Here is an 18,838-nt window from a genome sequence, read left to right as displayed (position 1 = left end):
GAATGATTGTTTGTCCTGTTGCCTGCGATGGACTTGCAATCTGTCCAGAGTGTACCCCGGCTCTCGCCCGTAGACAGCGCAAGCACCCCTCGCGACCCCAATTGGGATTAAGCATGTCAGAAAATGGATGGATGGACATCTTTAATAAAGTGACTATAGCACCAGTTTGATATAACACAATATATAATTAGGCGGTACACGCTCCATCAGTTTGGGGGTCCTTGGCCTGGAAAACATTGAAGACCCCTGTGCTATATTTTTAAAGACTTGGAATTCTGGTCATGAGTTTTCCCACCGCCAAAAACGCATCACTGCTTCTCCCCCTGCAGGCTGCGGAGTTCCGCTCCGTCCAGCCAATCGTATTGCTCTGTCTTTCAGCACCATTGCAGTGTGGAGAGATCATTCGAAGCTCGGAGACACAGGGATCATTGGGAGGAAAAGTACCCGACCTGAGAGTGACCGCCTTAAGCAAACAGCCCCTCTGCCTCCTTATTAATGTGTTACGGCGCCTTTACCATTCTGCTGCCCAAGTGAGTATTCATTTACCCTCAAGGTGAGGAAAAAGCAGACAATTTCTCAGGTAGACAGTCAGTCAGTCAGTGAATGAGGGCTTTGCTGGTGACTTGGAACATCATCAGCACTGTATTGGATGTTAACCCGCAGCGAGCCAGGAGGCTTCCTCCGCGTCAGGTTGAGCCAGGACGGCTAACAGGAGACCGGATGCTCCCGGGGGGTTGGAGCCCGGCTGCCGACAGTCTGCTTCAGTTAACCGAACCTCGGCCTGGTCACGACTGATGAAAAGCGGGGATGTCCAGCAGCTGCCGACAAGAAGAGGCATGCTAACGGTATGCGAGCCGAGCTAAGGCAGCTAACGCTGGGGTTCAGGCTCAGGTTTGTCGTGGCACTTTTAAACTAATCGTTAGCTAACACTTAACTGGCTAACGGTGCTGCGTATGTCGGTATAACTGGTTAGATAGCTTCATTGTTTCAAGTTAAAACACCGCCTGTTGATGGCTAATGTGGAGCACAGTACTCTCCACCTAGATAATTTTATATACATATAAATATATAGGTGTGTGTTTGATGCCCGAACAAGTGGTAAAGCTAACCGCCTTATTTTGAAGAAAAGAAAAAAAACGTGCGGAAGCTTGACTTTTCTCTCATCTTACCTGCTGGGTATCCTGTTTGGTGCAGCACTCATGTCGTCTACGTGTGTGTGGTTATGTTTGATACATCAACAAAGTTTCTGCTGATTGAATCACAGCCTTCAATGATAAGTCATAACACTGACCTTAAAGGTATAACTCCACTGTAGGGAACAAATAACATGCTTCCTTTCCTCTATGGATGCTACCCCAAAGTTGCCTCTTATCCAAGTCTAGAAAAGTCTAGATTGTATTTTTTTTCACCCTATGTATATTTGTGAAAAAACTGTGTATTCAAATGATCTGTTTATTAATCTAATCATTTGTCAGTTTGTCCACCCATCCATCCGTTTTACAAAATGTACACTCATCCATCCATCCATCCGTTTTACAAAATATTCATCCATCCATCCATCCATGAATCCATCCATTTATTAATCTTATCATTTGTCAGTTTGTCTAACAGGCCATCCATCCATCCATCCTACAAAATATTCACTCATCCATCCATCCATCCTACAAAATATTCACTCATCCATCCATCCATCCTACAAAATATTCACTCATCCATCCGTTTTACAAAATATTCACCCATGGCTTCATTTGTTTAACAAAATATTCATCCATGGCTTCATTTGTTTTACAAAATATTCACCCATCTTTCAGCCATTCTTACTCACATCTACCTCTGGATTAATTCCTTCACCCATTTGTCTACCTACAGATCCATTTATTATTCCATTTATTTGTATTTCTATCATTCTTCCAGGATTAAGTGACCACCCGCCCATTTACCCATTGTTTCATTATTTATCCTTCCATCCATTTATTTGTTATCTATCATTTCATCTAGCCATCTGCCTATTAATGAATCATGAAATCATGTGTAGCACATGTCATCCCTCCTTTTGTCCTTTCTTCCTTTCTTGCATTCTTCATTTTTAAAGCATGACCAATTTTGAAATATTGTAAATTGATGAGATAAGTATGAAATAGACTGAGAGCTCTGGACTTTCATATCTGAAAAATATGAAAATTTGGAAAATACACATGAGCCCTCTCAATGATCAGTAAACTTTAATATCTAGAGAATACAGGAACTGGAAAATGTTTTCAATATCCCAAATAAATAATTTAATCAATGAAAAACAATCAGTAAAATTGACACTCGGTCTTTAACAAAAACCTACACAAGCATGAAAACTAAAGAAAATCAGTAAGATGGCAATAAAAATAACACACAACCCCTAAAATCGTTGAGATCCTCAAGTTTGTTGTACAAGACCTGTATGTCTTAGTTGTTTTTTATTCCTGAGGCTGCCTACTGGTTTTAGTTATTTTCGTAGCTCATAAAACTGTAAAATTGATTTTTTTTTTGTACCGCCGCTCTAAGCTGCTACTGCTTTAAAATGAATGGGAAATACTGACTTGTCCATGTTTGGGTATCATCACCATCATTCGACTGAAATCCAAAGCGCACCTGCACTTTCTCTGTCCTGTTGGGCTTTAAGACTAACTCAGTGTCTTTTTTTAAAGTCTTGATTACCGTTTCCCTGACTGCTACTCCGTACTGGGCTCACATATTACACTCCATGATGAATACCAGTGCGAGACCTATCCTATGCATGAGGTAATTCCTCCCTACCCCAAGGAAACGAGAAGGAAGGGTTGATTAGAGACCGATGTACTGAAGTGAAACCTTTTGCCATCCAACCCTTGGCAAAAAGAGAGGGAGATGCACTGAAAAAAAGTATGCAAATGAAAGTTATGTCCAAATCTAGCTAGCATTTAGACTAGTTAACTTACCCCAGAATCTAGAAGGGATCCTTTGCCAGCATGCCTGTATTTCACGCCTTAAGGCAAAAAAGTAACTTTACAGGTAAATTACAACTGTAATACTTTTTTTTTTTTTTATATAGAGAAATTTTATGCCATAGGCAAAGATAAAGTGCTATTAGCATCATGCTATAGGGACACCATCTTTTGAGCTGGGACAGGAAAGCTGTGAAATAAATACTGATATACACTAAAGGGTTGGTTATACTCCCCGCATTGAGCCTGTCACAGATATTTTTGATCTATGCCCAATATTGAAGCGTTGTCTGCGCTGTTATTCCACACCACAATGATATAGATACGGTAGAGGCGGTGAGGAAATGGGGGCAAGTTTGTACGACAACGGGGTCACATGACAGCGAAAAAGAGCGGGGATCCAGGTTGAAAAAGGGTCCCAGCGTTCTCATTCACCTCGCTCTCTATTGGTCCATCTTCACCAGTCTTTTTCCACAATGGCGGTCAAAAAAACAAAACAAGCCAGTAAGGTACCAAACAGGAAATAAGCATAGTGTAGAGCAGATGTAGATTTGACCAATCAGAGGCCTCACTTACAATTTGGGAGAGGTGCAGCGGAGTGTCTGGGACAGGGGCACATTTGCATTCACTGCAAAACACGCAGACAACCTGGTTTCTGAGTATAAATCACCCTTAAGCCACCTTTATAGCAGGAAACGGTCCTAAAAATGCAGCCAGAGCTACTATAAAATGGTTCAAATTAAAGCCTGTTTTCGTCTTAATTTCCACCTAGAATCAGATCCAGGATTTTAAAATGATCATTTACTCTCCTGATCTGATCTGACTGAACTCAAAGTTTGAAGATGAGTTTGCAGATGGCTAAAGTTGGATGAGAAAATTCACACCATGCTTTTCATTTGGGGAAACGACAAAAAACAGAACTGTTAACTTCTTATTTCACCACATTTATCTTGGTCTATCGCATAAACGCTATTAAAGCTTCTGATCTCATCAAGCACAGCAAACCTATTAAAAACTATTAATAGGTTATGAAAATTTTATAATGAGAAGTCTTACTAACAAATCAGTTATGGGACATTGAAATTCTCACTGTCTCTTTAAATAAATGTGACCATGCACTTTCATGTGGCGCTTTGGACATTCGATTGGCAGCTCTTTTAAAGCACATTACTCATGTTTGCCCAGCCAAGCAGACCCCCGACCGTTCAGGATGAGAAAGGGACCTTCAGGCAGTGCTTCTTTCAACAGAAATGCATCATAGCCACATTGTCCAATAGTCCCCTGTTGTCCTTTAAAAACTAAAACCAGTGAATTAATTAGATTTGACTCGAAGTAACGCCACTCTACATTGATAGGCTGTCACTATAATAATGATGTAATGGACAAAAGATGCAAAGCTGAAGATCTAGATAATTCCATGCCATCTGCTGCTCATCCTCAGCCGCCTTCCTCCTCCTCCCTCCTTGCTGCATCTCTGCTGCCATGTGTATTGGGACAAGGCTATCATCAGATCTGTGGTCTATTTTAGACAAAAACTCCATTTACCCACTTAATCTGGGTCCCAGTCTGCAGGAGTTAAGTTCCATGTGCAGCTCAGAGCTGTAATCTATTCATCCCAACGTCGAGGGGAAAGCTTTTAAAATACAATTGTTTGTAGTTTGCATTGATTTGGTAGTTGCAGCAAAAGGACCTTGTTTGTATGATTGACTCCGATTAACCTTTTGTATAGTCAGTAACAGGTGTATAATGTATTTAAGCTGACTGATACTGAGGTTGGAGCATACTGAGGTATGTGTAAACTAAAACCTCTTTGTTACTGTATCGAACCCCAACAGTTTGTTAGCTCCCTCCTACTGCTGGTGATGCAGACACACACACACAGAGGATCAAAGCTGTAATTAGCCTGGCATGGATTAGCAGTGGGGGCTATTTTCCACTGTACAGCGCTCCCCCCTACAGAGATGACACGGCCTCCTCCCTCTTTCCTCTTCGTCAAACGGAAAATAAATAGACGAATCACCATATTTTTGCGCACCACGTGCAACACCAGCATGTGAGCAATGAGAAACCTCCTGGTTGTTCTCTTTTTCATCATCTCTTTCAAACATCATATTTGAAGATGTTTGTTTTAGTCCATTTCAGCCTCCAAGTTGGTTTCTAGATTCCCTTAGACATGCGTAAAGGCTGTTCGGTAGCTACTGCATCCAGTCAGCTGGATCTGTGGTTGGCATGCTGACTCACTGCACAGCCAGATATGAGGTGTGTGTGACTTGGAGGTCTTGGTGATATACATGCTGCTCAGGGAGCCAAACAGAAGCTTACAGGAGGAAGAACCACATGAGGGGTGTTATCTCCTGCAGCAAGGACTTTCACTGTAAGTTACTGTTTAACCCTCACGTTTCTTTGGGCTGTGCTGATAAATCAAAACTCAGGTTTGTGTTCAGAATGTGTGGCGCGAGCAGACATGCATATAAAAGTGTTTTTTTATTATTATTTGTTGTTAAAGTTAAGTACCTGTTGTAGGAAGGGGCATAATGAGGTCTACCAATGACAAAATACTAGTATTGCACTGATACCAGTATCAGCCAGGGCCCTGATACTGCACTAAAATGGTGGTATCGGTATCGACGAGTGCCAACAAATAGGGCACCGATACGGTTTTGAGAACCAAAAGTTTATTCAGTTAATTGTCAACCATCCCAGGTAGGCAATAAAAAGTTCTACTGGATTCACTTTGTATTAGTCTTTTTCCTGCTTCCCAAAGGTAGGCAGCAGCTTGACAAAGCCATGATGGCAATTATTTTACATCCAAGTAATATGCAGTTCTTCACATACACACTTCAATTTCAAACAGTGGTATCGGTATGGTATTGGCCAATAATCAGCCAGGTATCGGGGCCAAAAAAATGGCTTCACCGCAACACTACAAAATACCAAAATATTTATTTCAAACTGAAGCATTTAGTGTGTGTGTGTACCTGTCTAGCCCTCAGAGTGAGGACCATTTTTTTCCAATTTTACCATCAGATTGAGGACCAGTTTAAAGTTAGGACATTTAGCTGATCCTTACATGCTATTTTGCTAACGTTTAGGTCTAAGGTGTCAATTGGGTTAGGGTGGGGTATGCATTGTTAATGTTTAGGTTTAGGTGTGTGTTTATGTATGTGTGAGTACACATACATACATGGCCTGACATTTACTGCGATAACAGGAATAGTGCATAATGCAGGTAATTCCCTCTTGAAAAAAATCATGGCGATGTGTAGCTACTAATGTGGACGTTTATAGATTTAGACAAAGAACATCATATTAAGGTTATCATATTTAATGAATAAATTAGAAAATAGAAAATCTCCTTATTGTCACACAATGGGGAAATGCCTTTAACCTTTAAAATATTCCTTATATGGGTCACTGGATAAAATGCAAATCTATCTTCGTATAAACAGACAAACCAGTTTCTTTTCCATAAACCTTTAATTCGTTTTATTTTTTTTTCCTTATTGAATATTGGACTTTTCTCCATGATTTTCACAGCTTCCTCTGGCAGATGCTAACCGACTTGACCTATTGCTTCCTTGTTTAACCCCCTGTACACATGCACAGTATCTTACCTCCTGTCAAATTGTGTTATAGTAAATATATTTACTAACAAATTGAGTAAAAACAAATGTAACACACAAACATAAAGAATAACCAGCAGGACATATTCATCTTTCAGTATAGTTAAAAAAATGTCTTGGTGTGAAATTTTTAAATTGGGGCAACAGATTGGTAAAGGGAAATAATCCTGAACCCTGGCACATATACACTTTCTTGTGCTAGCAAACTAATATCTTTGTTGTTGTTCTGTAGTGTGGTAAAAGTGTTTGACTGAGCCACAGGCTTTTCACCTGCCTCAGTTGGGTTCCCTCAGTGCTGTGTTTGCATTTCTCCATGATTCATGCAGTTCTGTGTAGTTTGGATCAGGTGGTTTTAAACCTGAATCCACTTCTCTGCCTGTTCACACTAAATAGATGACAGACAACAGCGATTTCTGTCATGTGCAGAGTTCTCCATTAAAGTATTGATGATAAATGTAAAATATAAAGATCATTCATTGTATTTAACACTTACATTTTTACTCTTAATAAACTTTTAAAGCAGCAAGAATTTAGAGGAAGGCTTCATCCCGATTATACCTTTGCTAATGAGTGCTTTTGTGTCAAATCATATATTTACCAATCCACATGATTTTTGTATTTATTTGCTTTATGCCGTAACCGGATCTTTGCAATGGATTAGAAGTAGTCCAAATGTAGCTGCAAAGAGACATCTTCATCCAGCTGGGAGCTGTTGTCCTTTGCTGATTAACATCTCAAACAAAGGATACTCTGCATCATGTCGATGAGTGATTACAAAAAGCAAAGTGGCATCATGGAATCAGCTTAAGGACAACAGCTTAACTGGTTAAAGAGGCATTTTCCACCGCTCATGTTCTCCCTTACACACACAGACTGTTTCAGTTCAAACTTTTCAACCATGCATAAAACACCTGGCTTGGAAACATCCTGCATACAGTAGTATATAGATATGCTCCAACACAGGCTTCCTCAATTACAAAGAGCTCAACACACTGATTCAGGTTTGGAAGCAAAAGCATTTCTAAAATGACCAGGACACCAAACTTCCTGGGCCAGAATTGAGGGAAGCTACTCTGTCAGATAAAAATAAATGATCAATGTTTAAAATGGACAAGTAATTAAGTTATTTTCCTTGCAAAATAACTTAATGACTTTCCCTAGATAAAAAAAAACTTTGAATCAATTTGACTGTATGATTTGGTGAATCATAAAGTGCCATGAGATGACTTGTTGCGAAATGGCGCTATATAAACTATTAAAACACCTCTCTATTATCCTATTTAGAAAGGAACCAGTTTTATAATTCTAACCAAAACATAAAAAGTCAAATTTGTTAATTTGTTACGTCCGGGGCCTATAAAGTCAACAGGGTTGACAGAAGTTGGTAAAGACGTCATTGTTGGAGTCTGCATTTTTTTTATTTTATTTTTTTATTTTTTTCCTACTTGCTTTGATTCTGTTTTATTCTCCTATATTTTAATCATGTAAGGCACTTTGCATTGCCTTTGTAAATTTGCCTTGCCTTGCCTTAAACAACTTTTCCTACATCAAACTAATAGCAGCAGTTTTATATAATTCTACATTCCAGTAACGAATATAAGGATTTAGGTAGACGTTCTTTGAATCTGTGCTTCTAGTGGAGGGGAAGGCTAAACATCTTATTGTTGACCTTTTCCCATGTGAAATAATAAAATGGAAAGATCTCCCCCATTGTCATGTGACATCTGACACTCTGTGTACCTATAGAGAAACATGGACTCTGTATGCATCAAATAGGGCTACTGTAACGTGATCATTCCTTCTGAATCTCGGCTCCCTGCTAGGCTTTAACCTCCCGCCGGTCAGCTTTCTGCTTTCCTGCTCCATTTGCTGGTCACGACTCGGCCTCCTTCTAAAGTTGAACAGTTGCCAAACCCCGGGTTGATTCCAAAGAGCCTTTCTAATCTTGCCAACTGTTTGTTTTTGTGATATCATAGCAAAGAAGGGGAAGGAAGGTGGAGGCGTTCTGAAGAGAGTTGCCTGTGATAGTTTGCAATCTAGTTAGTCAAAGTAGACAAGAGAGACCCAGGATGTAGCAAAAAGTTTTTGGATGTCTGGGATTTTAATGCCTGCAGTGATTGAGTGTTTCATTAGGAAGAAAAGGTTTGGCTAATGCACATTCGCTTGGCTACAGTTGCTTGCAGAACTCTTGTCATTCTCTTGCTAATGTAATTTCTTTCCCTTATTCCAGCACACTGACTGGAGCCAAATGTAGCCCAGTCTTTCCTTTTTTTCATATACCTTTTAATTAGTTAAAATCACATAGTGTTTATGTATATATGCATTCAGTGAAAGAACTCTATGTTCTCTGGCTGGATTTTGGACCTTGTGGCATCCTGGGTGTTAGAGCTCTCCCTTTTCTCCTTGTTGATCTTGTGTCTGCATGCCACACAAGCTGAAGGTGGCCCATTGTTAGCAGAGCTGAGCAGCTTATGAAGCATTTCTTTCCCCATTTATTTTTCCAGAGGATAAGACGTCACACACGCTTAGTCAGCAGTGGGGCTCAACGCCATAGGATTAGCAGTCACGCGCCTGGTAGTATGATTTCTATGAACTTGCATATAAAAAATGTGTTGCATCTAATTGAAAACCATTTTAAGGTAAACAAATCTGTAAAGATTGATCCTTGTTACCTTTCAGTTGTCGGCAGTTAGTATTAATGTTCTCTCTCTTGTGCTCTGTATGCAAATATTGACGCATTAGCTCCAAAAAGCATTGTTGGTAACATAATATGTAGATGCAAATGGTTTCAAAGAGGGAACTTCCCTGAGAACGGATGCATGGCTCGTTACCAGGCCTCTGCAGAGCTGAATGCCATGCTGATGAGAGGATTCAGACATTTGATTAAGGTGTGTCCGAGAAGCACTGCTTCTAAAAAATGCAGGATAGTGGCTCTCAAGCCTTAGATCTGGCAGCTTTCTGCTTTCTGTTTACCTCCATTAATCCTCCCATTAGCTCTGAACACTTTCTCTGTCGCTGCTGCAAAGATTCTTAGTGCTCCTTCTGGAAAAAGTACTAGGGGATGTGAATACTTTTGTTGTATCCTGTAGCTGGGTGTGAATGCACGTGGCATTTGCATCGGCAGCATTTGTCTGCCCTAGTTTGCTTAGCGGTGGAGGCAGGGGAACAGGATGTTGTTAGCAGTCACCTGTGCGGTTTCTGACCCAGTCTAATTGGTGGAACCGTGTCTGTGTGTGTGTTGGCTCCAGCTCAGCCCATCCCAACACTTTTGGCCCTCCAGCTGCAGCAGAGCTAATTTTAGCCCTGAATGTGCGTACGCCTCAGTTCCCAGAGCCTGGCCTATGAGGGATGAGGATGGGAGGAAGGAGGGATGGCAGCCAAGTTCATTTGGTGCATCTACCTACACAATCATCTGTATATAAAAAAAAATTCAAACCCAGTTGTGACCGTGACATGCATGTTTGCAGAAAGGTATTTTTCCATGTCTTTGTCCGTGTGTCCTTTGGCTAACTATATCGATCGTCTCAGGGACATATTGACTTCAGCCACAGTGGCCTGTCAGTTGTTGACCTTTACTCTCAAAGTCTTTTAACTCAGTTAGTGATTCACAAAGGCATATGACTACCTGTCTGCCCTGCTGTCTTTCAATTGTCATCATTGTTCCTTTAGAAAGACTTGCCTCTTAAACAATTTTCCGCTCCTCTTTTCTTTTTGTTGCTATTTATACACCCTGTTCTATTCCTGTGCAGGATGCCCACGCTTCAGGTAAGTGGGGGTTGTTGTTACTATTAAGAGAATTAAGTCTAGCCGATTACACCAGACTGAGTCATTGTAGTCTGGTATTAGTTCATCTGACTGCCTAGGAAAGGCGTCTGGCTGACGTATTTATGTGTCCATGATGGGGTGCAGCAAAACAATAAAACTAAATTCCCCTTCTGTTATGCGACAAGGAAATGAGATGAGTGCATGATGTGTTTAGATTTACGATTGCCTCTTAGGTCTGTATAAGTTTGTATGCAAATCTGATAAAAACAGATCTTTTTTGGTGCGCAATATTAGTGCAAAAATAGCCTGACCTGAAAAGACACAGCGAGTTAGGGCTGAAAATAGAAGTAGAGTACGACAGTTAATCAATGCGTTCTTTCTAATGGTGTCGTTATCCTACAGCAGAATCCCAGAGGAGGAAGAAAAAAAAACTAAAGACAAACTATTCATGATGTATTAATGTGTGTGTATATAAAGGATAAATATATTTTGTCATAACTCAGATTGCTGTCAAATGTACTTCAGCCTGAATTGTAAATACCAAGCTGTGCAAAAGTATCAATACTTCCTTCAAATGCTCACAATTTGTCGACTCAAAACTATCAACTTCGGTATTGTGTTGACTTTATCTTTTGATTTTATATCAATTAAAAGAGTGTGTACTTTTCAGCACTTATGTTAACTACCTTTTGTTGAAATTGTAGCTGAATGATTTTTGAAATGTCTGAACCAGACTTGCACTAATATACTTGCCTTTTTTTTTCTCTTCACAAAATTACAATTATTTTCATAGGTTATACTAATACAGGGTTTCCATGGGTCATTAAAAATCATTAAAAGTCATTAAATTGTTATTTTTTTAAATTAAGGCCTGAATTGGATTTAAAATTCATTAAATGTAATTATTGTGGCATTTAAAATGCTTTATAAAAAAAAAAAAAAAAGCAATTTCAATATATTTGCATGGAACCGGTGTCCGGTTGATCGTAAAGCCATATGTTCGTAAAAGAAGCTCGAGGCGGAGAAAAGGCTATAGAATGTTGAAAAGGTTAATTTCATCAAAAGTGGTTTGAAACCAAGGAATTTGGGACATGGCTGCAGCCTGTCGATGGTAAAGTTGACGAAGGATTTTACCGTGTATATATGAGAGTCATGGGTTCTTGTTGATGGCATTAAAATTATTTATAAGAGCATTAAAAAGGATTAAATTAGAGTTACTCCTTCCTGTATAAAACCTGTAATAGATGTAGGTCTGGAGTTCATGGTAACTTTTCTATCACATAGATATTCCCTGATTTAATCCTTTTTGTGTAGCTCTAACTGTCTTTAGTATGTAATTCCTGCTGGAAAATAAACATTTCACTCCTGCATGAACTCTTTTTTTTTTTTTTTTTTTTTTTTTTTTTTTTTTTTGGGCAAAGATTATTATGTATTCAGCTACACCTATATTCACATTAACCCAACCATCTTCTCTATGGTATAATACAGCTATCACCATGCTTGTTGGTGAGCCCCGTATTTGAGTTTTTTATCCAGCCAGAACTCTCTTTCTTAGATGTCTTTGATGTATCTTATTGTGGGAAGAGTAATTGGGGGATATTCTGCTCTATTAAAGATAGGCAGGTAGATTTGATCATGCTTAAAGGGTAGTCAAATAAAACCAAAGGAATGAAGTATTCTGGATAAAAAGAGCTGGTCCTTTGAGAGCAGCTACAGAGCCTGCACAGGTTTCATAATTTATGGCCGACTGAGCTAAGATGACCTTGAAAAAGCCTCAGCTCTGTCACTAACCTGGCTCTGCTCATTCTGGCCAAAATGAGACCGTGGTGAGGCGTGCTGACACAAACGCACACATGTAATGAATTTAGAACCTTGCTCTTTTTGAGGCTACGCTCTTAAATAGACATTTCACACTAGGGCTGAATGATTCTGCCAGATATCTTAACTGCGATTATTTTCAACCAATATTGCAATACTTTTTTTTATTTTTTATTTTTTTTTATTTAATTTTATATTGAAATAACCACAAACATGTCAAATTGCTACAGTGTTTCAGCTTTTTCATGGCCTTGAAACCTTGTTTGTCCAAGGTTCGTTGTTGCTGGACTTTACGATAAATTTTTTTGGAAAGTGCTTACTTCTAGGTGCATTCAAAGAACTGTGTGCTAGCTGGAATTTTTAACCCATTTTAAACTTAATACCGCCACCTAAAGGGCATGTTAAATGCGACGTTACCCGAACTGAGTGTCTGCGATTTGAAAATTGAGTTTTGTTAAGTTGCTTTATACCGTAAGCTATAAATTGCCCAGCCCTATTTCACACCACAATTACTGCTAATTAATAAGTGGATGTGAAGCCACAATGTGGGCCTCTGTTTATATGCTGTCCTCATTAATTTTTACTGGAGTCCTGTAAGCAGGATGTACAGACACCTGTTAATCTCTAACAGCATCACACAGCTATATTTGGCTTTGCTGCTCGCACCAATATTTTACCAGTATGTCATCAGACGGAAAGAGGATGTGAGAGTTTTCAATGGTTTCAGTTGTAGCTGATGGTTCACATGAGGTTCAAAATACCTCGGTGCTAAACGTGGTTTTGTGGTAATGGTGATGCAAAGGTGCAGGTGTGACATGAGTCTGTTTAGATTTTTTTTCTTTTTTTTGCATTAGAGTCGTCTCTCTAATGCTGCTGCTGTATTTGCATCTGACATGATATTTTTACTACTTTCAAGTATTAATGCACTTCTGTTGCCAGATATGTTGCCAAATTTTATGATTTAAGATACTTTTTAACCTGTTCTCATAGTTAATGTTAATTTTAAATGCTAATATACAGTAGGTAAAATCCTTTTTTTCAGCAGTGAATAGTTAACAGCACTAGGCACTTGGCAGACTTGGAAAATATTGAGTCCTGGACCCATTGACTCCAGAACCAATACTCGGATTGAGTTGATTGGTTTATCTTTGTTTGTACAAGTCAGACCAAATCTGTATAAACTGTAGCTGAGGATTACCTTATTGACCTCGCTCTGGGTGCAGCCGAGGTAAAAGCTGAACGTACTTTGCCTGCATTTCACCTGGTGTTTGTTTACTCTAGCTTAATGAGCCCATTAGCTACGGATATGATTCATCTCTAATGAATGATGAGTATTGTGAGATGAATGAGGAAAGCCTGTTTTGCAGTTTAGTAGGTTCCTCAGATCCATCTTGTGAATTTTCACGTACGTGTCGCACTGTTATTAGTAGATTTTTGCCCACTTTTTGCTATATTTTATATATCCTAGTTGAGAATTTTCTGTCCCAACAAACTGTAAACCCAAAGTCAGATGGAGGAAGCTTCTTGGTCAATAGGTTAAACAAAAGCAGTTATCGTGTTTATTATTTGTCTAAAATGTTTTTGTGTTTTTGTTACCATGCTGCAGCTGTCATCTACACTGTGTGTACTGTGTGCAGGTGGCCGGCAAACGAAAGGAGACTGTGTGGGTGAGCGTGAAAACGTGACACACCCACACACCACTGCCTGCACACAAGTTGTTTTGCTTTTGTGTTGAATTTTGTTTGTTTGTTTTTTAATTAATTGGCAATAAGAAATCTATCATCCCCGTCCTTAACCAGGCTTAAGGCAAGAATGATCAGTCTGAAGAGCATATTGAACTTTCTTCCTTAGGACACGTCTTAGGCGACTTTTTAAGTAGGGTTACTTAAAAATATCAATACTCTGAAAGTATCAATACTCAAATGCTGTAACTGGGGAACAATATTAATTTGGCATGGTATCAATACTAAAGGCAAGCGTTGGAATATTTTTGCTACTTTTAATTTTAGATTTATGGACTGGAAATTAAAAAAATAAATAAATCACTCAATGTTAAAATATCGCCAAACTGTTTTACATTTGAATTATTTATTTGCACACTCATTAAACTAGCATCTCTGATGGTGTTGAAAAATATTAATCAAAACATTTCTATATGCCTCTATTTTTTTTTTTTATCTGAAGGGTATAAAAAATGGTTTTGAGTGTGGGATATTTTCCTTGGAATGGATTTCAAGTTTGAAATATCTGTATTATTGCAAACCTAGTTGTGGGTGTTTATCGTATTGCTGATCGTTATTGTGATACAGTTCTAGTCATAATGTCAAGTGATGAAACTAATGTGATTTGTAAACATGTGACTGTATAGTTACAGTTCTAACATTTCGTTTTCTTTGTTTTTTATTACCTATTTTACATAACATTCAACAGGAAAAACATATAGGGGAAAAAGTCATGTTTTAGTTAATGTCTTAAATAAAATGCTCTTTTCATTGTTATCACCACCTCTACCGCTTTTTAACGAAATCCTTTTTAATGGCATGCCTTAGTTTTCTACTTTTATTTTTTGAAGATCATCATAGTGTTATTAAGCCTCTAAAAGGTAGAATAGGGTCAAAATAGGACAAGCCACAGATGGATTTCATGACCATTTCTGCTGCCATATATTCATATTTTTCCCCAGCTCTGTTTCTTTGTGCTTCTAAACCTTTCTGTGACCTTCAGCATCTCGGACATTGTTATGCATGTCAAGTGTGAACTCTTCTGTGAGACTCCTTCCAACTAAATGTTACTCTGGCATGCTAAATGTGAACCCACATAATTTAAAATATGCTATATTACCATGGTGGGAACGAGGGACCATCAACATATTGAATGCTGTAGATTAAGGGTAGAATGTCATAAAAGGTTAAGGACATGTAACATTAGACAAGTATGTTTGCCAAATAATTTCTAATTCCTAACAATAACAATTCCTAAAATCAGCAAATCCTTAAGGTTTAGTAGGACTACTGGAACCTTGCACTTTGGTACAATGAGAATGGGATGAAGCTGTGTTCATTTACTGTCTAAAAGCTGTTTTGTCTGCTTTAATTTAGGTGTTCATCCAGAAAATATGGTCAAAATTAACACTTGAAGGCTTTACAGGACAGAAAACTGTGGCCGTTTTAGTTCCCAGGCCTCAGTCAATCAGTACATTGTTGTGGTCATGAACAATAATTAGTCCCTGGAAGCGTCTGATGGATGTAGGTAGAGCTCTGTCTTTTCTATAGGTTAAATTAATCACAGTGGACCACATTGTTAAATGCTTTCAACCACTTTCAAACAAGGTACAAACATTGCAGTTATTAGCATTGTTTATAGCCTTGTGCAGTCAGTCGATGCTGTGTTGAGCAGAGTAATTGTGATCTGGGATTTGGAGCGCCGTAAACAGGATGGGCTGGCACTCTTCTATTCCCATGTGAAATCCGCCATAGGACAATGAGCAGGTCCTGCATAGAGGAAGAGCCTAACCCTCGGAGGAAAGTTTGCTCACTGTCATTCACCAAGCCTCATTAGCCATTTGACATATTTAGCAAACAGTGACAACCTACTGGCGGGTTCTGTTGACACCTAGATACTGGGATGAGATGGTTGCTGAGCAGAGAGGACCGGGCTGTCAGTCTCAAGTGGGTTCCAGCTTGTTTGGTTTGGTTGTATTCACATGGTAGACTGTTTTCTATTGTTTCTTACAGTAAGTGTTTAATTTGCTAATAATCTGAGGGCTCTGTTTATTTATATGTTACAGGCCCAATTCAAAACGACCTCTTATTAATACTAGTGAAAATACCTTTCGTCAGAGTCCTAGAAATTCCCATCATTTTTATTTAAGTTCTAACATTCAGGGTTTTTATTTTTTTATTCTGTAGATTTGCTGATTGAGTGGGTCTTAGTACAAATAGTTAAGGTTTTATTCATAATGAATCACTTTTTTATTTCAGTCTAGTGAATAATGAAGTTGTGATCTACACACAGACATAAAATCCTGAATTAAGTGTAAAATGTCATTAGGGTTTATGGCAAGACTCCCACACCATTGTGGACATCTATCACCACTTGTTTAATATGGCCTTTAGTGTCTACTTGCAGATTAAGATGGTGATAGGATTATTTGTGTATTTTAATCTGTCTGCCTTTATATGTTCAGAGCATCTAAATACATGAGAACATTTGAGTTTGTCTTGGTGTGGGCGCCTCTTATCTCCATAAAGAATGGGACAAAGCCAAAGATTTTGTGACCCAACAGATTGGCTTTTCAAGTCGTAGTTTGTCCCGTTTGTGTTGTGCTCACAGCTTGTCCATTATTTTCTGTGCTTTGACTCAACCCGAAGCCACTGTTACTCTCTGCTTTGATGAGTCATACAGACTGATAAATGGATCTGGCAAAAGAAAATAAACACATATATGACAGCCTTCAGGAGGTAGAGAGGATCCAGACATCGTTTCTAACCCATCTATTTTCTGTAGGTGCGTCCTTGATGTTTTGATGGATTGTTTATCTGTAAAAAAAAAAAAAAAAAAAAAACACATAGAAGTGTTCAACCTACTCTACTGGTGATACATCATTCAGTAAAGTCACAATTTACATTTTAGGCATGTTTCTGTCCTGTAGTGTAAATGATGTGGGTGCGGATCCCAAAGATGCATTTTCAGCCAGGTAGAAGACAAATTGGTCAGCTGAATGTTGCTATGTGTGGCCCTTGGTTTCCATTTTTTTAACTGCTAAAATAGCCTACCTCATTATTTTTATTTTATTTTTGTGTAGGTACATTTTGTCATTAGAGTGGAGTCACCTGATTTCAGGAAAATATATATTGTTTGCCAAAAGAGGAGACAGGCACCCTAACAGATGGGAAGAAGTACACCAGTCTGGCATAGAAGTATACGGTTAGAGATGTAACTGATCGTTTTCTTGCCGTTACTGGTGAGCTCCATACTCTGACCATCGCATATGTTTGTTTTGTTTTAGTTAATGTTATTGTAGTTGTTCACATTTATTTTTGATTGATTTGTAATTATTGTATATAAACAAACCATTTAAAATGTTCTCGGGTGCTACAGTTAGCATGTTGGCACCTCAAGCAAGCAGCAGCTAAAGCTTATTTGCTGGACAAAAAGTTATTTGTTATTTAAGCGATGTTTCTTCTTATTAATGTTGGTGGTTCAGTTTAAAGCTGTACTGATTATCAACAATGAGCTTTAAGATTTAGTTTCTACAATTGAACATTGTTGCCAGGGTAACCATGATAACAGATGGGAAGAAGTACGCCAGTTAAGCCTAACAGTAGACAAAGATGTAACTGATACAGTTTACTTGTCATTATAATGTTACCTGCAGAATTAAGCCCCTGTGAGCTGGAACCATCATCATTATTGTTTTAGTTTTGTCTTGGACTTTGTAACATATGCAACAATGGGGAACTTTAAAATGGATTTTGTTGTACCATTATACAAATTTATGTGATTCTAACACATTGAGAAGTTTAGGGCTCTCATCAGCGTGTTCACTAGCAGAAGGCTTTTTTTCTTGAATAGTGGGGACTGAAGAAGTGTTGTAACTTTTCAGTGGATTTCCCACAGCCGTAATTAAGATGTCTTTACATTTGAGAACAGAGAATAAGAATCTGCGTGACTTCCCCCCCCCTAAAGACAGTAGAATTGCTCAGGCATGTTGGTATGACCCAGCCATTATTATTCACTATTGTATATTGGTGAAGTATAATGAAGGACAGAATATTCATTAGATCTTGATCTGATGTGGCGGCTATTAAACACTTGACTTTTGATGAAGTTTACAAATGAAAAATGGTTATTAGATTGGTCCTCTTCAGATGACTTGGCACACAGATTATATTGACGCTTGACACATTCATTTCAGACTGAATCATCTGGATTGAGGCTGATGCAGCCTTTTGAACTCCAACCAGTGCTGGTGCTCCCGCTTTTGCTACAGCAATTTTAACTTATCTCCTTTGATTGGTTGATCCTTTCCTTCGAGGAGCTTAGTTATCTACTATCTCTATAAAAACAAATATAAAACAATGCAGTTTTTGTAAGTTTTTTGTTTGTGTTTTGTATGTTTATGCGTTTTGGGAGTGATCAGCAGGCATACAGGTGCTGGTCATAAAATTAGAATATCATGAAAAAGTAGATTGATTTCAGTAATTCCATTTAAAAAGTGAAACTTGTATATTATATTCATACATTACATACAAACTCATATATTTCAGATGTTTATTTTGTTTAATTTTGATGATTACAAATGACAACAAATGAAAATCTCAAATTCATCAAATCAGAAAATTAGAATATTACTGAAGACCAATAAAAACAAAGGATTTATAGAAATGTTGGCCAACTGAAAAGTATGAACATGAAAAGTATGAGCATGTACAGCACTCAGTATTTAGTTGGGCCTCCTTTGGCCTGTATTACTGCAGCAATGCGGCGTGGCATGGAGTCGATCAGTCTGTGGCACTGCTCAGGTGTTATGATAGCCCAGGTTGCTCTAATAGTGGCTTTTAGCTCTTCTGAATTGTTGGGTCTGGTGTATTGCATCTTCTTCTTCACAATACCCCATAGATTTTCTATGGGGTTAAGGTCAGGAGAGTTTGCTGGCCAATTAAGAACAGGGAT

The 18,838-nt window shown here is 38.5% G+C and overlaps 1 protein-coding gene across 12 annotated transcripts in view; it reads left to right on the top strand.

The window, feature by feature from the left end:
- LOC119788727 (protein FAM126B-like) overlaps positions 1-18,838 on the top strand; it is a 60,208-nt gene that overhangs the window by 3,314 nt on the left and 38,056 nt on the right. For 2 of the 12 annotated variants that reach the window (XM_038293330.1, XM_038293329.1), the window contains exon 1: positions 364-891. The exons of 2 other annotated variants lie outside the window; for them this stretch is intronic. The gene's annotated coding sequence lies outside the window, so the exon portion shown is untranslated. Of the gene's footprint in view, positions 1-363; positions 892-10,199; positions 10,346-18,838 lie in introns of those variants that run through there. 8 more of the 12 variants (XM_038293332.1, XM_038293331.1, XM_038293334.1 and 5 more) reach the window with 6 other exon arrangements.

This window comes from Cyprinodon tularosa, unplaced genomic scaffold, assembly GCF_016077235.1.
Source record: "Cyprinodon tularosa strain WSP-4 unplaced genomic scaffold, ASM1607723v1 ctg324, whole genome shotgun sequence".
NCBI classification, from domain to species: Eukaryota; Metazoa; Chordata; class Actinopteri; order Cyprinodontiformes; family Cyprinodontidae; genus Cyprinodon; species Cyprinodon tularosa.
The sequence above is the reverse complement of the archived record's forward strand: the minus strand, read 5'-3'. Positions and strand labels throughout refer to the sequence as shown.